General features: G+C 30.8%; 1 protein-coding gene across 6 annotated transcripts in view; it reads left to right on the top strand.

The window, feature by feature from the left end:
• LOC107448596 (intracellular coagulation inhibitor 3) overlaps positions 1-23,351 on the top strand; it is a 49,279-nt gene that overhangs the window by 21,962 nt on the left and 3,966 nt on the right. For 2 of the 6 annotated variants that reach the window (XR_001584669.3, XR_011638383.1), the window contains 3 exons: positions 1,762-1,892; positions 2,926-3,037; positions 8,166-9,256. The gene's annotated coding sequence lies outside the window, so the exon portion shown is untranslated. Of the gene's footprint in view, positions 1-1,761; positions 1,893-2,925; positions 3,038-8,165; positions 9,257-13,806; positions 13,943-15,061; positions 15,197-19,419; positions 19,563-23,351 lie in introns of those variants that run through there. The other 4 variants (XM_043056724.2, XM_043056734.2, XM_016063856.3 and 1 more) reach the window with 3 other exon arrangements.

The raw sequence follows: 23,351 nt of genomic DNA, 5'->3' as shown, positions 1-23,351 counted from the left end.
ATTTCAAGCAATATTAATATTTTTATTTAAATGAACAGAATTTTTGGTACTAAGTATTGTACATAATAGTCATATTATTCTCATTTATGCTTCGTCTTTCATCACTTAATACATTTTTATACTTAGAAAACGATCTTTCTGCGTCAACACTGTTTTTAGGCACCGACAAACTTCGAATTGCCAATTTTGGAGCGTTCGGTCTTTGATTTCCAAAACTCAATCAATTTTCCTTCACCAACGTGCAATTCTTAACCGTTGCTTTGAAAGAAGTAATTGCTGTGAAAACTCAAACATTCTACATTCAAACTACTAGTTACAAGTCCCTACTAACTGCTAATCTCCCCCCCCCTTCATCTAAGAAACTGATCCATATTTAAGAAATCACAAGAAGACGCCTAGGAAAAATTAACTGGATATGTAGAAAGGCAGTAGAAATTTCATTGCCCAGTGCAATAGCATGCATAACAATTTTTCTGTCTAAGATTTGATTTATAACATTTTCCTTCTTTTGTGATTCCAATTTCTTTTGTACTCTTACTGACTTCAGGAAGGTAATTACCCTCCCTTAGTGTAGAAAGACCTCCTTACTTGACAAGATTGTGATTATCTCTTATCTCTGAACTATTTTCATGTCATTTTGCTATTGATTCACTGCCCTAAATATCTAATCAATTTTACTTGTTCAATTTAAGGTTCAGGAAAATAAAAATTCTGTTTAATAAAAATAACGAAAGTCAAGACATATTGAGAAATTTGCAGATTTTAGGAAAAAAGATGACAATTTCACGGAAATTCGCGCCGTGACAGACCTGCAGCCTTACCTATAGTAGAGTTTTTACTATTTTTACAAAGTTCCTGAAAACCACATTATTTTCTAAATTTTTCAATTAACCCTTGTGTGCTACAGTAAAATTCTATGTCACATTGTGACATTCATGCAATGAATTGGCTATCTATGGTAAAATTAATAATGAAAATTAGCTGATATACAGTTGCTTATCTATATTTTTATAACTTTGCAGATAAAGGTATGGGGAAAATTTTCCAAACCTTAGGGTTGCCACTTGTCTAACCCCTACTAGAATAGGAGGGGTGTGAACAGTTTTTAATTTTGTAAATAATGAGGTTTTTTATTTCTTTTAAAAAAAAGTTTCGAAATTTTTATATTCTTGGAACTTTAAAAATTTTAATAAATATTTTGTTGCTATATTTTATTATTTTTTAATACAATATTTCAATATTTTTGTTTGTTGAAAACATAGCTTGTACAATAATTATTGAATGATTCATATAAAGATTTAATTTCAAAGCAAAAATTTTTTATATATTTCGTAGAATATCAATTAAATAATTCATATTGGATTTTAATGTTTCTGGAAAATTTTATGTACCTCATAAAATGTCGACTGAATCTTTTATTTAAAATTTTAATATTGCAAGTGAAGAAAAGCTTTTTGACTTCATTCATGACTTCATCATTTAGGTTGGCATCCTTGAAATAGTTTTTTTATATTTTTTATAATTTTTGAACTGGAGACTGATTATTTTTTTCTAAGTTCATACTTAAAATTTAATTAGATCTGAGGTTTGCTTTATTTAATTTGAGCTGCGGTTTAGCTTCTTGTTTTTTATAAGTTTACTATAATTAATAATATTTTAAATAATGAAATGTTACAGTAAGCTTATTGACTTAAACACATATAACTGTAAGTGTTTATTTTGAGAGGATTGTGATTACATCATATGTTTATTTTGTCTTAGGTTCAACGAAGAATTTCATTTTAAACAATTTTGGGAAGAGGCAGATTTGGAGTTTTGGAAGCAAAAAACAAAATTGATGACTGAGATTATGCTGTAAAAAGAATGTGCATCATTGTGAATGGAAGAAAGAAGTAAGTTTTATGATTTGAAAAAAAATGACAGACTATTAAGTTATAAAAATATTAAGTTTCTATCTTATAAGTATGCAATTTATACTATTGTGCAAATGAAAAGATTAACCAATTGTAAACTGGGTTTCTAATGGATAGGGGAGAAAAAGGAAAGAGCTGCAAATTTTTTGCAAATTTTAAAATTATATATGCAGTGAAACGTCGGTTAAGCGGACATTCTTGAGACCAAAATAATTGTCCAATGAGAGTTTTCCGTTTACGGGAAGGATACCCTAATAATGAAATTTCACACCGTAAATTATTTTTAGATTATTTTAAAAGATATAGATATAGTTAAGTAATCTGCAATAACTATCTACAAGGATATTTATTTAAAAAATATTTTTTCTATATTAAAGAATACATAAAAAAGTTTGATATAAATATTTAATTCTAAATAAAACTACAGATAAATGAATATAATTTTCTTATTAGCACAGATATTCAAGTTAGACATATGATACTGAATAGGAGCTTTTAGTCCTCAGTCGGTTTCAATTATTAGGTTTATATTCCCTAACACCTATCTATCACTTGATAGGAAACGGGGTTAATATCTCCTTGAGAGTAAATCTCCCATGATTCACAGAAAAAAAAGCAATGCATACCTGTAAGTCATGAGAACCTATGGGGTTGATTATTCACAATGAGGAACCTGCATGCTTTTTTTTGTGTTTTGAAATTAAACATCATGCCATTTTATAAAGATAGACACCAATTTCAGACCAGTGCGATAACTAGTTATTTTGTTATTTATAGTTAAAATCACTCGATTAGCCCCGCCCCCTGAATCGCTGCTAGGTTTCCCATCTGCTCTGATGACGTCACAATATAGTACAATCACGACTCCCATCATGTTTCGAAACAGCGGAAGCATGTGCTGCGCCGAGTATAAATTCTTAAAAATGGCTCCAAGCAAAAACTACAAGTGTTGCATTGTGCCATGTTGTTGCAATAGTTCTACATTAAACATGCCAAATAAATTCTTTTTTAGTGTACCAAAAGGAGAAAAAAGACAAGTTTAGTGCAAAGCCATCAAACGCAATAAGAAAAATCACAAATTGTCTGCAACTATTGCATTATACTGTTGCGAAGACCATTTTACAGTAAGTTACTTAATTATTATTTAATTCTATAAGATTTTTTTTCTGATTGATAAGCTTCTCTGGATGAATAATTTATTATACTGAATTGAAATGTTTATGAAATGCTGTTCAGATCACTTTTTTTTTATTCTTTAAAATGAAAGGATTTCATTCTTAGGGAACAGTGGTGTACAGGTTTTTTATTTATTCTATATTTTCTTTTTAATTACTGATCTATATTTTTTCTTCTGCTTTAATTTCTTTATTCAAAATATCTGTAGTCTTCTTGCTTTTCACTTTATTGAAATCAAAATTTTTGAGTTGAAAAATAATTAATTAATTTTATCTAGAGGAAAAAAATTATAAAAGTTGAAATATAGAATGATAGGGGTTTAGCATTATTTAAATTTCTTCAAAAAAGAAAAAAAAATCAAGAAAATATTTTGGAAGTTAATAATAAAAAAAGAATTTTTTTAAAAATTTTATTTATCTAAAAATTTATAACTCCTGGTCATATACCATTCATTCCATTCTCTCTAATTGGGATCAACTCATTAAATGAAAACTTTCAAAACAGTTCAGACTTTTATATATAGAAAAATTTAAGTAAAAATGAACCAGTATAAATAAAGAAAAATGAATTTACTTCAAAAGTTATTCAAAAAAAGTAGTTTCAACATTTATTTTTTCATTCCTCAATTTTATTTCATTATGCTGAATGTTGTCCACAAAAATTTTCTCAAGGGGGAGGATGCAACTGCTATACACTACATATACATTTAAACTATATATATATGATATAAACATAAAAGAAAAAAAAATTTTTTAAAAATTTATATTTTGCAAAATGCATTGTGCAAACATAGTTTAGCATTAAATTTTAAAATGTAACTTTCATGCTCAGTTTGATTCTGAATAAATTCAAATTATTTGCTGTAATAAATAAAATAAAAATTTCCAAATAAAATAAAATATTTTTCACCTAATGGCTTGATCCCAGCTAAGACATAGAAATATTTAAATTTTGAAATTTTTTTTATTTCATTTAAAAGAAAAAAATTTAATACATTATGAATTTACTGAGTGATTTTCTTTTTGGCTGGAAGAGGACATGGAAAATTATATGCAATACAAGATTACCAACAATGTGAAGCATAAGAAATTAAAGTCTGGTGTTGTACCACATGCTTTTTCGTGTCAAAAGCCAGCTGTCTCTAAGGAGTGCACATATGTTGCTAAACATAGACGTAAAGATCTAATCGTCAATTCAATTCAAAATTACAAAGGTTCTCTCAACATGACAAGTGACAAAACCAGTCACTTCGACAATATCAGTTGTCATAGCTCCCCTTTACAAGTGAATGAACAAGTGAGCTTAGCAGGACACAGCAAAGGTTGTCAAGCTAATGTTGTAACAAGGCATATAAGCAAAAGAGTAGGTACCATTCCTATTTCAACTTCAACAGTGGCTTAGTCACCTATCAAACAGCTTACAACAACAAGAGCAACCTCTCCTTTATTTAAAGAGAAAAAAGAAGATGCATATATTGAAGTTGTTCAAGAAAATGATGATGAAAGTAATTCGTCAGAATATGAATGGAGCCTCAGCACGCCAAGTGAAAGTACAGATGACAGCACAGATGAAAAAATTGAACACAAAATATTCAACGAAGACTGTTTGAAAATAACTATGTTAAAGATTGAAAAAAGACCGAAGAAATATTTAGGTGTTCCTAAAGAGAGATTTTTCTTAGTTCGAGTGCTGTCAGACAAAACTAAATTGTGTTCTCGAGATTTTCATAGTATTAAAGAAAATCAGACTCAATGACTCTTTTTCAATTTTAGGAGATGATTTTGGACTGAGTGAAACACAAATTTGCAGGATTTACGAAAAATCTTTCCCATAGCAAAAAATTTGAAAAATTTAATTATATGGCCTACTAAAAAACAAATGTATAAAAAACTGCCTATTCCTTTCAGAGCAAGATATAGTAAAGTTGTTTCAATATTAGACTGCTTAGAAATTGAAACACCGAGCAATTCGGCCCATCAGTCCATGACGTGGTCAAACTTCTATAATTGTGATACAATTAAATATTTAGTATCGTGCATGCAAGACAAGTGATCAGGATACCTGGATCACTTAACTGCTGGTGACTTAATTATGGCTGACAGAGGCTTCAAAGATGTAGCAAAAGTTTTGGAAGAAAAATCATGCAGATTAGTTAGACATCAGTGTTTGCATCAAAATGCAATACCAAGAGTGGAGTTAAACAATCAAAGCAGATAGCTCCATTGAAAATTCATGTTGAAAGCTAATTGGTATTATTTGGTTGAAAGGTTAATTGAAGATTTTAAAATGGTAACACCTCACAGTTGTGTGGACAAAAGTCACATCAAAAATTGGATGATATAGTGATAACTGTGTGCGGCTTAGTAAACATGCAAGATAATTTCATTAAAAATATGATTTAGGTCTGATGTTTAATTCTCATTTAATTTTGAAAATGTAATATACAGAACTTATTTAAGTCACAATCGACCCTCTTAAAAAAATTAGAATTATATAGGGTTATTCATAATTCCCTCCGGGGTTTCAAAACGTTATAGTAAAAAAAAGACGACGAATATGAAAAAAAGAAACATATGAAATTATTCAGAAACTATTCAAGTTTTACTTACATACATTACAGGTGTTCTATGTGTGAACCCTTGGTTACACGGCATACCGCAATGCGATAGTCCAGTTCGTGCCCGGAGGGAATTATGAATAACCCTGTATAATATAGAACCCAAATTCCATAACCTTTTACCTGCTAATTATAAATAATTTTAAAAAACTAAAACTGATGAAAAAATTTGAAACTAGTTAAAAGAATAAAAAATGGTTCAATAATAAATTTCATATTTATTTTAATTTATTGATAACTTATACCTTTTTTTATAGCATATGTTGTTTTTTTAAGTTCATACCGAGAATCCAAAAAATTCCAAGATTGAGAATGCCAATAGTGTTATAGATTTGGGGCTCCATGCTGCAGTAATGAACAAAAACTCATAGAAAACATGGTAAATAAAACATAGCATAAGAAAAGAAATTACAAAAAAATATTAAAACTTAGCAACTTAGTTCGGTGACCATCACTTACAACGGCAAAAGATAAAAGTACCAACTTTTATAATTGGACTCCACGACAGGAATGCATACTATGTTTATTTATAAGAATGAGATTCAGTGTAAATTTAGGTAGCTCTGGAAAAAACTTGGTCTAATTAAACAAATTTTAAAAAAAAGAAAAATTGCTACACAATTTTTACAGTAAAAATGTGTTATAACACAAATAATTTTGTATGTCAATTCATTTATTAGTTTGAATTCTTTAATTAGTGGGAATTTAAATTTAGTTTTATAAATCATTAGTATTTCAATATGTTTAAATTTTTTTATTCTTATAACACATATTTGCTAGTTTATAAAAATATTGTACAAAATTGATTTTCTTTTATTAACATAACTGAATATGCGAACATTACATGCATATTTAAAATATGTTGCATAAAAAAAGCAACAACTGTCTCAAAACAATATTTACAAAAGACGTTTCTTTAAAGTCGGATAGATCGCTTCTTTCCAAAATTTCACACTGTCAGGAATAAGTCTTTCTATAAAGTTCGAATCATATTCCACCTTAATGATGCCTGCATCTTTTGATGTTTCAAAATTCACATGCGCCACGCAAAACAAACCTTTTTTTTTGCCATACATAAACATTTGTATCTGGGCTGCATGTTTTGGTTTTATTATGCCATTGGCATTGTAGATTTTCATAGCCTTTTCTGAGAAAGGACATTTTATTTCAAGGACATATCCTTCACTTAGACCATCCACAGATGTACCAAGAACAGGAATTTTTGACGACAATTTCAGTTCACACTTTTTAAACTTTATATTACTTTCCTTTTCCACAACTTTTCTTACTAAACTCTCTAATATTCAGCCTTTCGCCATGGCTTTAGTGTCCCTCATCTTATGGGCACCCAAAATCGATTCCTGCAATGATCGATCAAGGATATTACAATGACTTGCTTCATGTATCTTAGAAGCAGTGATTCTTGCATGACGCAGTTCAAACCATAAAGGATTTTTTGCCTGTTCTGCAGTACTAAGTTCAGCTTCCCTACAGGCTGAGTTATTCATCATTAAGCTACAATAGCTTAGAAATTCATCAGGGTTAGCAATAAAAAAATCCCTTGATAGAAAATGCAGGGATAACTTGTCAACTGTTCTCTCTTCTCAGAAGTATTTGGTGATAGCAGTGTCCTCCCTACCCAGCATTTTACTATGACTCAATATGGCTTGTAAAAAGGACCCATCATTGGTTGTATCATCTCTGTCTAATTTTGGAAGAGGGATATCCCTAGCTTTAGCAAATTTAAGCTTTGTGCCCACTTCACACAGCTTTGCTTTTTTCCAGTAAGATTTGACTGAAGTAGGAGACAGCTCCTCACTCCACTTGTGCACCCAGGTAATTAGTGAAACTGCATGCTTACAACCTCCTATAAAAAAAGATGCTTGTACTTTAGAATTCAAGCAATGAAAGTACAAAACATTTCCTATTTTACATCAATACAAGTCTATGCTTTTTTAAAACCATATATTATAAAAATTAATTGTATTGACAAAAATAGAGGGAGATTTCCGTATCGTGATCTATCACAGAATAATCGCCAAGTCTTGGCAACTTCCGGGCAGCGGCCCACAAGAAACTAAAAAAACATTACAGAAGAGGACCAACTTGAAATGTATAACCCATAGCCACCCCCGGGGAAATATCTACATGCACTGATTAGTACTTAGTTTGCAAAGGTAGTGTAAAACAGCAGAAGGAAATATTTATTTGGGTATAAAATTCATATTCTATCACTTTTAAAGGAAATTTGCAATAAATTTTGAAAGTGCAACAGAATTTTCAAAATCCACAAAAATTAATTGAATAGGAAGTCTGACGTTTAAGAAAACTTCACTTAAAACTTCTTTTGTCTGAAATTCTTTTGATTTAGTTACAAATTACTGAAATTATAATTCTTAAAAAATTAAAACTTTGGGTTTGTTTTCTATTTTTTAATTTTTTTAAACATTTTTTTTTAGTGGTGTCACTTGGTCTGTTCTGCCTTCTTCAGTTGAATAATCATATATTTCATCAAAATCAAGAAGAAAGAAAGTTAAAATCAGTTGACCCAAGAACTTTGTAGAATGTGTCAGATGAGGTGTAGAACGTAATGTCAAAATTGCTGTCAAGCTTAAAATAAATTCATTAATAAGTGAATTTTTTCATTGGGATAAAATGCCAAGTTGGAAACCTTTCTCGATGAGATCTTCAGATTTATTTCTTATGAGTAAGTCAGGTACTGTAGGGAGCTCTCAATCATCAAGTAATGATGAATATTTATTTGAAGAAAGCTCTAAAAGTTCTCTTGAAATAACATCCATTAATGATAATATTCAAAAATTAGCTAAATTAAGCATAGAAAACTATAAAATTATATCTTTGTATTAAAACACCTACTTATCTCTATAATTGATTTATCTAAGAACTATATTAAACAGAACTATGTTGAAACAGTCTTTGTTCCCAACTCTATTCAATTATATAGTGAAGATGTGTTTTCCTTTGTAAATTCCATACATAATTGTTTATTGTATAAACTAAGTTAAGAAGATTTGATAATTATACAAAAATGTTTGTTTTATGATATATCAAGAGCTGAAAGTGAGAAGTTGAGTTGTGCTGAAATATTTAATTATGCAGGAAAAGATAGTGTTAAACAGGTTCTTTAAGTTCTATTTATAGGTAATATATGTTTTCTGTATACTCAGTCTTTTTTATTCATGTAATCAATTTGTGTAACATTTTATGGGATGTCATTTTGTTCCTTGATAATAGTGCTTATTCATTGAGTTCTGATCAGCGAACTCATTTTTCGGGAGTCCAACCTTATAGATCAATTGGGAAAACTGTAATTATTTCTGAAATTAAAGATTTAAATATGACTTTATCTTGTTCAATGAACAAAAAATTTCATATCTGGAATTTTTTCAGTTTTAACCAGGCTGAAGCTGTATAATAAGAGATATTTTGATATTTGTAATAAAAATTTGTATAACATTTTACATAAGTTAAATATTGTTTTTAATAATGAATTATAAAAATCGATAATAAATAATTATCATCCTTCTAATGCTTTAAAAATTGTATTTTATTCAAGTGCTAGGTTTTTTGCAATTGATAGTTCTCAAAAAGAGTTTGTTTTACCATAAGGCATTTAAAAGTACGCTTCAACAAAAATATCAGGATTTTCACAAAAAAAATCTTAGATTTGTGATGAAATTTGCAAAAATAAAGCGCACATTTAAATGCGCGATAAGAGTGTCATATTAAATTAAAAATATCTTTATTTTCAAAACTACGTATAGAAATACGTATTGGCAAAAACATGACATGGATTTATAAAAACAGCTGGATGTACGATAAAATTGTCACAAAAAAAAGCATGTCAAAAGTGATTACTATTTGCCCGATTCGAAAGTCGCGAGTTATTATAATATCGTAGTAAAGTTCGAGATTGAAAAAAAAAACGTGGAAATCCAACAACACCATTCAACTTCCAAAAACACAATTGAAAAGTCACTTGGATTTATGAAATGGACTCAAATAAAGAGTTGAAAAGTGATAAATAAAATTCGAAATCATTGCCTCACAATTTTGTTGTATTAAAAATATTGAGATTTTTAAAACTTTGGAAATTCACTACAATAACTACCGAAAAAAGCTATAAAAACTACATTGTAGATTTTACATGTCAAAAACTTAAATTCGCAACTCAAAATTTTCCAACCTGCCATCTTGTATAGTCCTTGAAAAAGATTTCACAAAGTGGTAGTAAAACAACAATTAAGTTGGGATGAATTTTCTAAAAACAAGACTATTAAGACTTCTATAAACATAATTAGCCAACAAATAGATTTTATTTACATTTTTTTAAAATTATTGATTTGTCAAGGTAGTTTAAAATTTCTTATTGAAACTTTTAACTTCAAGATTTAATATGACAAAATGTTAATGTTGCTACAATAATGAAAAACTTCTCATTGGCCGTGCAAGTTGGCAGCTATGTTATTGTTGGCATATGTATACAATATAATATATATATATATATGTGTGTGTGTATGTATTTATGTATGTATATATAACTGATGGAAAAAAATCCCAACACCAAGAAAAAATTGTAGAGTAATGAAATTTCGGCAATGCGTTTGTCTGAGTAATATATTTAATTGATTCAAGTTTCAGTCATACAGATGTCAGTGTATCATACAGATGTTGTTTGTCATTTTGTGGGATGGAGTTCCATGCCTGTTGGAGACTGAAGTTGTTCATGAAGGTCCTGAACATGCTCGATTGGTAAAAGATCTGGGTTCAAAATTACAAGGCTACGGAGTCAAACATTGGTAGTCTTAAACTCAAAATGGGTAAAAAAAAAAAAAAGTCTTAACTCAAAATTGTAAAATAATAATAAAAACACAACTAAAATTTGTAGATTTTAGGTTAATTTTGGATTCTAGGCAAATTTTAGGTCTTTTTCAAAGGCATATCACATAAGCTTTTGAATTATTTGGAAGTAATGATGAATAAATCGAATTTACTAAACCAAGTATCATACATTAAAAGACTACCACTCGAAAATACTTATCCACTATCCAGAGCAAGTTGGCATCTTTGCATGCATACACGTTGAATGCAGGGCAAATTATCCTATTGCAAATTTTATGTAACACTTTCCACCAAGATTTTTTTCAGCTGTTATAACATACACATGAGACTTTTTTTCCCCACCCTAGATAAAGTAAATAGAGATAAATAGTTTATATTTAAAAATGGTAATAATTTCTTTTACTAATCGCAAAATCCAGCTATAAATGAATTGTTTTTGCAACGAGTTTTTCTTTTCTGTCTTACTTTCAGTCCTGTTTCTGATGCTTCAAAAACGAGAAAGAGAGATTTTAGATCGAATGCTTCTGTTTCTTTTATTCAATTCCAGAATGTCTTGGACTCTTCCTTGTAGAGAAAAAGGAATATATTTGCCCTTCTAATTGTTTACGCAATTTCAGCGCAATTGTTTGCGTAAATTATTGCTCGCCGACCAATTCACGGCTTGAGTGTACTATTGGTTTCTGGTCCCCCCTTGCTTCCCGCAATATAAAATACAAAGCAATTCTATTGATAATTCAAGGGAAAGGATACCATCCAAATAATATTGTTATTGAATTTTTTTTTTTTTTACCCATTGGCAAAATGGTTGTTGTTTTGGGTTTGATGGCGTGCGCACTTTATTTGGACGTCATCGCACTTTTCAACTGTGTTCAAGAGTAATAGTGAAGAGTGCATCATGCATCGTCATTGCATGCGTTGCTATGACAACTGCTGCTGTTTGATAATTTTTTTAGAATTCTTTTTTTCACTTTTAATTTTGTTATGCATTAAGTTGGTGAGCTTATTTTTGACATATGGGACCAGAGAGATCCCATAAATTCTTCTTGAGTTATGAATAAAAGAGAAAAAAATTAGACCGCAACCATTTTGCCAATAGGCAGCCTGTTATCGGCGATGAAATTTTTTTTCATTTCATATTATTTTCTTAAAAACCTATAATTTTTTTATTGATGTTGTTATCAAAAGGGTTTCAGAGGAGTTTGTGCTTGATATTAGCCCATTTAAATTTTTTTTTTCTTTTTTGAAATTTCGAGTTTTGATATATATTCAATGCTATTTTTTTTTTTTTTATTATTTTTTTACACGACGAGTAGACACATCATACGCACCGCTAGAAAGTTAAGTGTAGCGTGTATACTCGTCAAGCACGTTTAACTGGTTAAAGCTGTGTGTTCGAAGGCTCTGTAATAGCGCGAAATAGCGTTTCTTTGCGAAAATATGCTAGTCTTATAACTGTTGTGAGTTTACAAGAGTTATTCATAACTGTTAGCTGCTTTGTCAATCGTTTGTCAGTCTATTTTATCGTTTGTTTTAGCTAATTATGAAAATGGCGCAAGTTGTCAGTAATAATTAAAAAAAACTCTTTAATTTCGTGAAATTAAAATTAGCTTTTTTTCACTCTCTTGTCCGACGTGTATACTCGCACTCTAATAAATGGATTCTCAAATTTTGACGAAACCGTTTTCTGACGTTCCGAGCAAAAATTTCGTCTAAGTAACACCTTCGAGGAAACGAATTTCGTCAAAATTAGAGAAATATTTCTTCCTTATATTTTTTTCCAAAACACACACACAGATAAAAATTTAGTGTCTAACTTATCTAAGAATCATTTTATCGTAGGCAACATATAGGTGGATCAATGCCGCCCAAGCAAAACAACCCAGGGCAGATAGAAACTGCACAAATGCTCGAAACGGGATTCGATCCTCATGGGAAGAGGTCAACTCCTTGACCACCATATAGCCTGATTGGCTTGTTTCGTCACTTTGTTTTCAAAATCTTTTTCCTAGTTACTATCTCCCACAATGCACTGCGATGAGGTTCCGAATTGAGGAAACATTTTCATCACTTATTTGAAAGTTCGGGTTTAGTCAGAAATAGCGTGATTTCGTTACTAAATAATTCTCAAAATTAACGAAATACATCTCAAGCATTACTGAATCGTCAAAAGTGAGGGTTTTATTTCTAAAAGTACACCAGACACATTTAACTTGTTAAATTTTACTACTTTTTAAAAGAATATTTTATAGAAATGCACTATAATTCAACATAACATGCCACCTACCGTTTAGAAGTGAACTTTTTTTTTATCTTTAAAATAGTAGAAAATTTTAGAATTTAGTGATGCTAACTGTTTCGGATGCGATAAATTGTTATAATAAACGAATAAAAGATTTCCGGATTATTTTGATGTTGTTGTTGTTAATTTACGTCGCACTAGAGCTGCACAATGGGCTATAGGCGACGGTCTGGGAAACATCCCTGAGGATGATCCGAAGACACGCCATCGCAATTTTGATCCTCTGCAGAGAGGATGGCACCCCTGTTTCGGTAGCCCAACGACCTGCACGGGAAGTCGAGCACTTTACGGTAGAACAGTTTAACGAGGACCAATACCGCACACCCTCGGTCCCTACGCAGACTGATCCAAGTGGTCATGAGCTAGAACACAGTGGCGTTGCATATGAACTTTTAAATCATTTGTATGTAGTGGTGTGGAAAATGATTTTAAATGGTTAAAGAAAATAATGCATTAAGATATTAATTTATTTACTACCAGAATAAATTTTTACAAAAAGCGTAGATTGTTGACAGCCTGCTTAAGTGGCGTATCCAGGATTGTCACGGGCGACTATAAATTCGAAAAGAGATAACTAATAAGATTCAAAATTTTATTAAAACAGATTAAAATTATGATCTTTCATTAGCATTTTTTTTTCCAGTTTACCACTGAGGGTGAATTAATTATTTTATTTATATTTTTTGTTGTTGTTGCTTTAACTATGATTAAGTTGAATTGCAAGTCCTAGTGTGGTAGTTGCGATTAAATAATTAAAGAGATAATAAATTAACAAAACTGAATTGAGTTTCTACCACTTTTAACAATTATAGTCGCCTGTGCGTTCGTTGTTGTGGAACTGGGTGTCTGAGGCCATTACGGCCCTTTCATAGTCGCCTGTGGTATCCCATGAGCCTTTGAAATATTTAGAAGTATTGGTGAGTAAAAAATGTGTAAATTGAATTTACTGAGCCAAGAATTACGCATTACAAGACGACGTGAAAATATCTATTCACCGTCCAGAGCAAGTTGGCATTTGTGAGGTGCTTGTACTTCCGGGTTTGTATTTATGCATTAACCCTTTCGAAAACCGTGGTAAGTATACTTATCACCAATTTTTTAAGTACATGTTAACTTTTCTACCACTTTTAATTTAGGTTTCCATCTGTTAATAACTTCAGCTTTCTTAAAGTGCGTTTGATTAAATTGGCATTTTATAAATAAAGAAAAATAAAAGTCAAGTTCTTAATTGGTCGTGGTAAATATACTTACCGCAAAAAAAGAAAAAAAATGGCATTAAAATTGAAATAACTTTTTTAATAAGCTAAATGAGTTTTTCTTTTCTTTTATCAATTACGATTCTTACACGAATTTCAATTCCGAAAATTCTTTAATTTACCTTTACTAGAAATTAATGGCCCACTAAAGGGTTAACAGGGTCAAGTTCTTAATAGGTCGTGGTTAATATACTTACCTCAAAAAAAAAAAAAATGGCATTAAAATTTAAATTAATTTTTTATAAGCTAAATGAGTTTTTCTTTTCTTTTATCAATTACGATTCTTATATGAATTTCAATTCCGAAAATTCTTTAATTTACCTTTACTAGAAATTAATGGCCTACTAAAGGGTTAACAGGGTTCATACGCACCTGGAAAAAATTAAAAAGTGGTAGTAATATTGTAAGTTTTTTCTCCATGTTTGTAGCTACCAGAATGTTTTATTTTCTCGATGTAAATATATATAGATCCGAAGGTGATGGCTATGTAATTTTAATTCGATAGTGAAAGCAAATATTAAGAAATTTTCAGCTTCTTTATAACAAATCGATACGAATTATAATTTTTTTTTCGTTGAGTACGAACCGTGATTAACATAACATATTCAACAAAAATAAAATACTACAACATTTGTTGGTAAAAATATTGAGCATAAACTACAAAGTAACTTAGTAAGATCTGATGAGTATCCAAAATGTACTCTAATAAAATAATCTTAACATTAAAAAATATCTAAATCTGTAAATTTATTTAAATAAAAAAAAAATTCTAATAAAAAATAAGCTAAATTAATTTTATTAAAAGTAATAAATAAATAAATTAAGGCGAATCAAGTAAATTCTTGGATCCTATCCAATCATAACATGGACACTTCCATGAACTTTTGCTTAAATGAGGAGATAACAGCAGAGTCAATCCATTGATACGCTCATTATTAAACTATTTAATGAATAAAAACATTAATGATATCTCGTCATTGTCGTTAGAAAGTAAACATCCCAAAAGAAATAAGAAAAAATGAAACCGGTTTGTGGAAATTTTCACTTCAGTCGCCTCTTAGCTGCGTTTCAGGTAAGTGTTAATATTTTTTATGCTCACTGGGTAATTCGGTTCTTAACGATTCCGCGTGACGCACTGTATGAAAAAAGTAATTTTTTTTAGTTAATTTTATTTATTTCTGAGTTGAATTAGTTTTTAAATGAAAGAATTACAAAGAATAGCATAAATATTTCTATGTAATTCTCCTTTAAATACAAGAATAAAATCTTCCGGAAAAGCGAATTGTCAGCTATGTCTTACAGAGTTCAACTCACCACAATTTACGCAATTTCTAGGAACCTTGAAATATTCTCTTTTTAAGGGTTTAATTTATTGAAATTGATTACATTACTATTTTTTTTATTTTATTTATAAGAGCGAATTTAAGGTATTTATGTTTTTTATCTTATCATCATTATTGGCTTTTTTTTTTTTAAAAAAAAAATACATTTTTAAATAGCGGGTTATAAGTTTAATTTTTGTCAGTGATAGTTCAGGCGAAAGGCCTTAAGAAGCGAGAAATTTTGAGTTTAAGAGCCTTCCTTAAATGGATCTTATTTTATAAACTATTATTTTGATTTTTACAAATAAAAGCAGCTTTCAGGAGAATACTTTCGTTCTAGATATTGCATATAAATTTATATGACTTAATTAGAGTAGCGTGGTTTTTAAAACTGATATTTAAATCAAGCTTTCAATACCAAAACTTTAAAAAAAAAATATGAATATTAATTAGTTTCAAGTTCATTCTCTCTTTTGCCCCTTGAAAAGCAAGAGTCGCACAAAACAGGGGCGTAACTAACGTGGAGAATAAACAAATCGGTAACTGGTTCAATAACACTACATATTTTGAAATAAAGTTTTAATGGTTTATTGGAATTACATACATTTGCAGGCTTGTGTGCTCAATTTAGGCTTATAAACGTTTGTCAAATAGAAGGACAAATAGCGCAATAAGGACAGCACGAAGATACATCCAGCAGCTGGGTTCGAACCCGCTACTCCACGCCTTGCACAGTGTTTGACGGGCGATACCGCTCTGCCAAGGAGGCCCCAAAAGTTTGATCATTTTAATAATTGAATGTATTTCCTCAGTGGCCCCCATACCCCCAAGCTCTTGGGGGCATTCCATGCTAGCTTGTTCGGAATAGTGCCACTTTGCTTGCATTCTACTCATAATATGACAAATGCAGACCTTGATCCTGATTGTGAATGCTGAAAATATGTTTAAAGCAAAAATAAATAAATTAAAAAAGACGGCACAAAAAATAATTGAAAATGGGCTGACTAAAACTACTACAATAAATGATAAGTTAAGATTTCCTTGTGTATTTTGCTTTGCACCTGTAGTCAAGTTAAGTATGGCTGAAAATGGTCAGTTGCTTCTTTTATTTATGTACTTAAAAAAAAAAAAAAAATTCTCTCGTCTAAATTCCCCCCCCCCCAAACTATCGTTTTATTTAGTGTAAAAATCCCCCCCCCCAAGCTTTAAGTGGGCGCATCGTGCACCCACCTTCCCCCCTGATGGGACCCCCTGTATTTCCTTCAATTTAAAACACATTTTGGTAAATAGGAATCAGTAAAAGTCTTCAATATTTCTTTAAAATTTTCCTGGTTGTGGTCACCCTATACATAGGGTTAGTTGTTGTTCATTTACGTCGCACTAGAGCTGTACAATGGGCTATTGGCGACGATCTGGGAAACATCCCTGAGGATGATCCGAAGACATGCCATCACAATTTTGATCCTTTGCAGAGGGGATGGCACCCCCGCTTTGGTAGCGCGACGACCTGCAAGCGATTTGAGCACTTTACGGTAGAACAGTTTGACGAGGACCAATACCGCACACCCTCGGTCCCTGCGCAGGCTGATCCTAGTGGTCACCCACCCGCACACTGACCGTAGCCAGTGATGCTTGACTTCGGTGATCTGTTGGGAACCGTGTCTTAACGATCAGTTCACTGCGGGACATATAGGGTTAGGACAAAAATATGGATACACTTCTATGAAATCACTCTTCTTGAAACACTCTATGTAAGCAACTTTTCTTTTAGCAGAAAATGTTTTGGAAGACTCTACATGGCAAGTGGCACAATTTAAAAGATCATGCTTGAACTTTTTTAGAAATTGTGTCATATTTACCCACGTAAAATTCGGATAAACCAAAATGAACTTTGGAAGTTGATAACTTCTTTCTAACTTTAATACCAGTAATTTTGAAATCATATTCTATAGGATTACAATATTTATATAATAATGCTAATTTTAATTATAATGGTATTGAAAAAAGAAAAAAACTTTTTAACTTTCCGATTTTGATCGATGTAAATTTTGCGCGGATGAAAAGGACACCATTTTTAAAAGCTTCAAGCATGATATTTCAAATTGCGCCAACAGTTTTGCCAAGTAAAATCTTTCAAAATATTTGCTGCTGAAAGAAAGATTGTTTACATAGAGTTAGTATAGAAGTGTTTTTTCATTCTTGTCCAATCTCTGTATGTATGTTAGAGTCCCTTTGCCGTTAGGCTAACCGTGGGAGGTTCTCGTGGTCTTCCTCTCCATGTAACGCAAATGAGGGTTAGTTCCCTCAAAAAGTCCTCCTCGAAGGCAAATTTCTCCTAATATTTGATCCAGGAGTTCCCTTGTCTTCTGGATTGGGTTTAAAATTACAAGGCTACATAGTTGATCATTAGTAGTCGTAATAAACCCAAAAATTGGGCCGGCTGTTCAACAAAGGTTATAAAATCCCTGTAAGTATGTACACTATTGTTAGATAAATAAATAGAGAAAACTAAAATTACTATTTGTGTAAGAAAGCGGTCAGTAAGCATGTTGTAATCATTAATGAATCGTCGTATCGTACACGAATAATTTACTCCTCCAAAAAAAGTACTGGAAATAAGATAGTTTTACTACCAGTTATTTTCCTTTGTTTACAAGGTAACTCTTTCTTTACGATTTCACAAGTTATTTTTCTTTCTTTACAACTTTGAAAAAAAATTGTTCATTCTGACTCAATAACAGAGTTGCCACATTCCAGAAAAATTTGAAAACTAGTAGAGAAAGACTGAGGAGAAAGAAATTTAAATTTATGAGAGCAGTTTGTTTTGTGTTATGTTAAATAAAGATTAACATTTGTACAATAAGTAAAGAAAAGTATTAAGTTTATCCCAATCATTATAAAATTCGTTAAAAATATTTTTTTAAGCTCCTACTGTGCACTATTTTATTTTATTTTATTTCATTTTCTGTCTGACTGTACAAGTTTATAAAGAACGCATAGGTTTATATGCATACATATACGCACACTAGGTCTGCAGCTTTGAAAATAACACAGGCAAAAAACATATGACCTTAAAGTATTGCATCATAAACTGAAATGTAGAAGAGAGAAGTTAACTGACATAGCCAAGTTAACTGTTAACTGATCATAAAGCTAATGCGTGAAATGTCCTCACGAAAGCCTGTTTTTTGCTCTGAATATAAACAAAAACCGATTTTGAAACATGCAAAGAGGTTTTTACCCCTTTCAAACATGTTGTAGTTCATTTACGTCGAACTAGAGCTGCACACTGGGCTAAAGGCGACGATCGGGGAAACATCCCTGAGGATGATCCGAAGACATGCCATCACAATCTGCAGAGGGGATGGCACCCCCGCTTCGGTAGCCCAACGACCTGCACACGAAGTCGAGCATTGTACGTACGGTAGAACATTTTAACTAGGACCAATGCCGTACACTCTCGCTCCCTACGCAGACTGATCCCAGTGGACACCCACCCGTACACTGACCACAGCCAGTGATGTGATGATTGACTTCGGTGATCTGCTGGGAACAGTGTCTTAACAATCAGTTCACTGCGGGACTACCTCTCTCAAATATACACAAAGCTGTGCTTGTTAATTAGGACCGGTTGAATCTGGCACTTTTTTATAGTACTTTTTACATCTAAGTGTTGTACAGGCGCAACGTTAGTGAAGAATGTGTTAAAAAGAATGACACAATATTCGAAACCTTTTTTTTCAAAAATAAATTTACCCATTAAAAATTCTCAAAAAAAAAATATATACACACAAATAAATAAATAAATGAAATAATAATAATAATGGCAAAAAGTAGCAAACAAACAAAAATTTTATTTCTTCTGTATCATTAGTTAATTATCTAAGGTAATATTATATTTAAAAGTAGTATTAAAACAATGTTTTAATGATGTTATTGATAAAAATATAACAATTGTCTTTTTATGCTATAGGAAATACTTCCTTTGCGAGAACGGATCTCTGAGAAAATATCAAAGTTCCGGTATTTCGTAAAATAGGATTTTACAAGTGGATTTTACAAAATGACTTAATTGCATCAAAGTTTTAGTTTTACTCGAGGTGTTTGCAGTCGAAAGTAAGTTCAAGTTTTACTAAAATAGCCATTAATTATGTAACAAATGTAAAAATAATCTATGTCAAAATGTTTACAATTCAACAAAAATTAATGTAGTGAATAGTTCCGTATTTATCACGAACATTGGTTCAATGAAACGTAGTGTATTTTTAGTTTTTATGAATTTTGGGTTGTTCTTATAGATGTTTTTAACCGCATGTGTGAGATATTTCAGAAACAACCAGTTACAAAATTTTATAATGTTTAGATTTATAAGAGATCTCAATTGAAGATTAATGGAGGAAAGCAGTCTGTTTCCGTGAAAGTCGATTCTGAGAAAAACGAATTCAAAGGTTTCAGAACTTTCAGGAGCAAATATTCGATTTGCCCAGTCAAGTTAGATTTTTGGTTCGAATTTATTCTCAGATAGCTAAAAATTATTTTATTTGACTTTAATCTTCCCAGATAAGAATAATATGAGTGAGCTAAACTTTTGAAAGACGGTAAAAAGTAAAAATAAAAAATAATACAAAATTTTTGGCACTTATTCAGTTTTTGCCTCATAACTTCTGAAGGGTACATATTACGCAAAATTTTACACAAAGCAAAATTAATGATCAGTAAATTTATAATAAAATCGAATTTTAAAAATATAGCCTTTAAAAATTCGATTTATCTGGAACTATTTGACTGATTTCACTCAAATTATGTATTTTGCCATTTAAAATAGCATTCTTTAAAATAATGTTAAATTTTTTAATCCTAATAATTAAAAAAATTTTACTTTTATTATTAAATAAAGTAATAAAAAATAACATTAAAAGTTACATTTCGTATGAAATTATCTTTGGATAAACGAATTTTTTAATTATATGCAAAATTTTTTCAATTCTCTAAGTTCAAGAGGTATAGTGAAATACGCAAAAGAGCAAAATTAACATTAAGGAGTCCAAACTTCGGATCACTTTCTTGACCAAGCTATTAAGTCCTTATTTTCCAGATTGTGACTAACCCTTATATTTCAAAGGTCAAAAATCCGAATCCGACAAAAAAGATGTATGTTTATTCATTAAAATTGCATAACTTAAAACATGTCTGCAATTATTAATCTCTCTCCACAAAAGAAATAAATAATGCCCACTATAAAAAATAAAAATAAAAACAAAGTCTATGGAACAAACTTAGGCAACAGTTGAAACTCGAATAAAAGAATAAAGCTGAACTAAGTGTGTAGGTATACAAAAGTGGGCAATAATTCCCTCAAAGTAGTGAGACAGAGTGTGTAAGATGTTATAAAGGGTAGGGCAGTTTTTAGAATGGAGGCCATCGAAAATTAAGGCTACACTTTTTTTTTTTTTTTTTTTTAAAGAGTATCTATGTGTAGGAATAAATAAATATTAAAACTATATGAGCACTGAAAACAGATTTATATATTTTTTAAATTTTCTTATTCGTAATTTATATTTTTTATTTGAAAGGGCATAAACGGTTCACGGGCATTTAAAAGCAAGAAGCAGAAATTTTTTTTTAGGCAAAGCTAAAAATTTATTATTTCTGATTATGACCAAACCATTAAATCAAATAACCAAATTTAATATCTTTAAGTATATTATTCCTTACCTTAACCGTCGTTGATCAGCTGACCCAATTTTTTGGGCTTACGATTAGTGATGTTCAGCTCCGTAGCCTTGTAATTTTGAACTCAATCCAGAAGACAAAGGAACTCCTGGATCAAGAATTCTGAGAAATTTGCCTTCGTGGATGCTTTTTGCTGGAACTAACCCGCAATTTCGTTAGATGGAGAATAAAACCACGAAAATCTCCCACGGTTAGCCTGATGGTAATGCTACTTTAACCCACGATCTGTCTATCATTGAGGATATTTTACGTCAGCACTGTGGGAGGTGCGGAATTCGTATCGACCAGTCATCGCTGGGATTCGAACCCGGTTCACCTCGTTGGAAGGCGAACGCTCAATCCCTTGAGCCATCACGGCTCAAGCATATCATTCGATGCGAATTGATTGATTTTCAATTTTATTAAAAGTTTGCGTATAATGCACCCTTTAGATGTTATGAGACAAAAACTAAAAAAGTGACGAAAATTTTGCAACTTTTTTCTCTCTCAAAAGTTTTGCTCGCTTCAGAAATCATCCCAGACTTATATTATCCTTATTTGGTATGCCCAAAGTGAAATGAAATAATTTTCAGATTTCTGGGAATTAAGTTCGAAGCAAGACGTTTTTTTGATCTAATTGACTGGGATAGTTGAACAAGGAGCGTTTTTTCCTCAAAATTCCTTCCCAATCAATACTTCATCACCGCACTTTTCTTTGTTCTACTTGTCAACACATGGACAGGAAATGTTTCTTCCAGGTACATTCCATCTTCACTGTGTAATGATTATAGGGGAGAACCGATTTTCTCACTTTCACAGCAGTTTAGTCCAAATTCTTTACTATATAGTAGCTGTAGTTTCTTTGAAGAATTCAAGTATAATTTTTGGCCGTGTGAGAGACATCTGAATTTTGTTATGAAGAGATATTTATCCCAGAAAAATAAACAAATTCATTTGAGAAAAATTTATTTATTATTTAGAGAATATGGCCATACTTAGAAATAAGTCTCTCAAAGGGATCATTCTCTCAACATCAAGAATTTCTGTAAAGATAAAAATTCAATCCGAAGCCCTCCAGTCCGATCACCAATAAATCGATAGTATAAATAAATGAATTGTCCCCAACGGACAGTTAGGAGCCTGGGAAGAGATCCGTGGGTGGCGATTTATGGAAAGACAACATAGCTCAATATAAAGCCAACCCCCTTAATCAATATTAAATTTGAAAATAATTTTGCGAAAACTAATCGCCAAAAAGACTGTGAATATTAGAATAACCATGTAACTGAAACATTTTTGTAGTAAGAAATAAAGAATTTGTTTTCGATTTAATCGCGACAGTGAATTAATGAGTTTTACATTAATCGAAATAAAAATTTAGCCGTTACATTGATTGCTAAGAAAATGAAATATTTTTATTAGCTTTTTATAAAATGTAATAAAAATTAAATAGTTGGTTTAGTTTTATTAAAATCCGATTAAGAATAATTAAAAACATAAATTTAAGAAACTTTAAAAGCTAGGAAGCAGATTATGCCGATTCATCCTCACGTTATTGATTTATCAAAATTTAGTAATCTTCAAAATGCATAAGATGATTTTTGATGAAAATGGACATAAACCACTTTTCCCCTTGATCTTCAATTTCATTTCCCTTCAAAAATGAAGTGGGAACTTATCATTAAGATACCAAATATTGTCAAAAATCATTTTAAATGTTTTTTCTTTCAACGTATCTCATATTATCTTCTATTCTGCCGAGATAGAAGAATGAAACTTATTTCTCAAATTAGCGACGCCGTATTTTCAAAAGTAGAGCCATTAAAGAAAAGACTCCTTACATGCTTGAAATTGACACATAAAGCAACTTCCGCCTCTATGTATTCCATTGAAAATGTGAAACTAATCAAGATAAAGAATCGCTTTTATCAACTAATTCAATAGTCCGAATTTTCTGCTTTTTAATATCATTTTTGAGAGTTTCACAGGTTTCTTTCACTTTCATTGTTATATCTTTTTATTCTTCTCTCCTTAAAAAAAAAAAAAAAAAAAAAAAAAAAAAAAAAAAAAAAAAAACTAAATAAGTAAATTAGAAAAAAAACAATGTTTAAGTCAAGTATACTGAAATAATTACACTAAAAATTCCTTACTCAACTTCACTATTTTTTAACCCTTTGACGGTCAGGGAAATGA

The sequence above is a fragment of the Parasteatoda tepidariorum genome, chromosome X2 (assembly GCF_043381705.1).
Source record: "Parasteatoda tepidariorum isolate YZ-2023 chromosome X2, CAS_Ptep_4.0, whole genome shotgun sequence".
Lineage (NCBI taxonomy): Eukaryota > Metazoa > Arthropoda > Arachnida > Araneae > Theridiidae > Parasteatoda > Parasteatoda tepidariorum.
The sequence above is the reverse complement of the archived record's forward strand: the minus strand, read 5'-3'. Positions and strand labels throughout refer to the sequence as shown.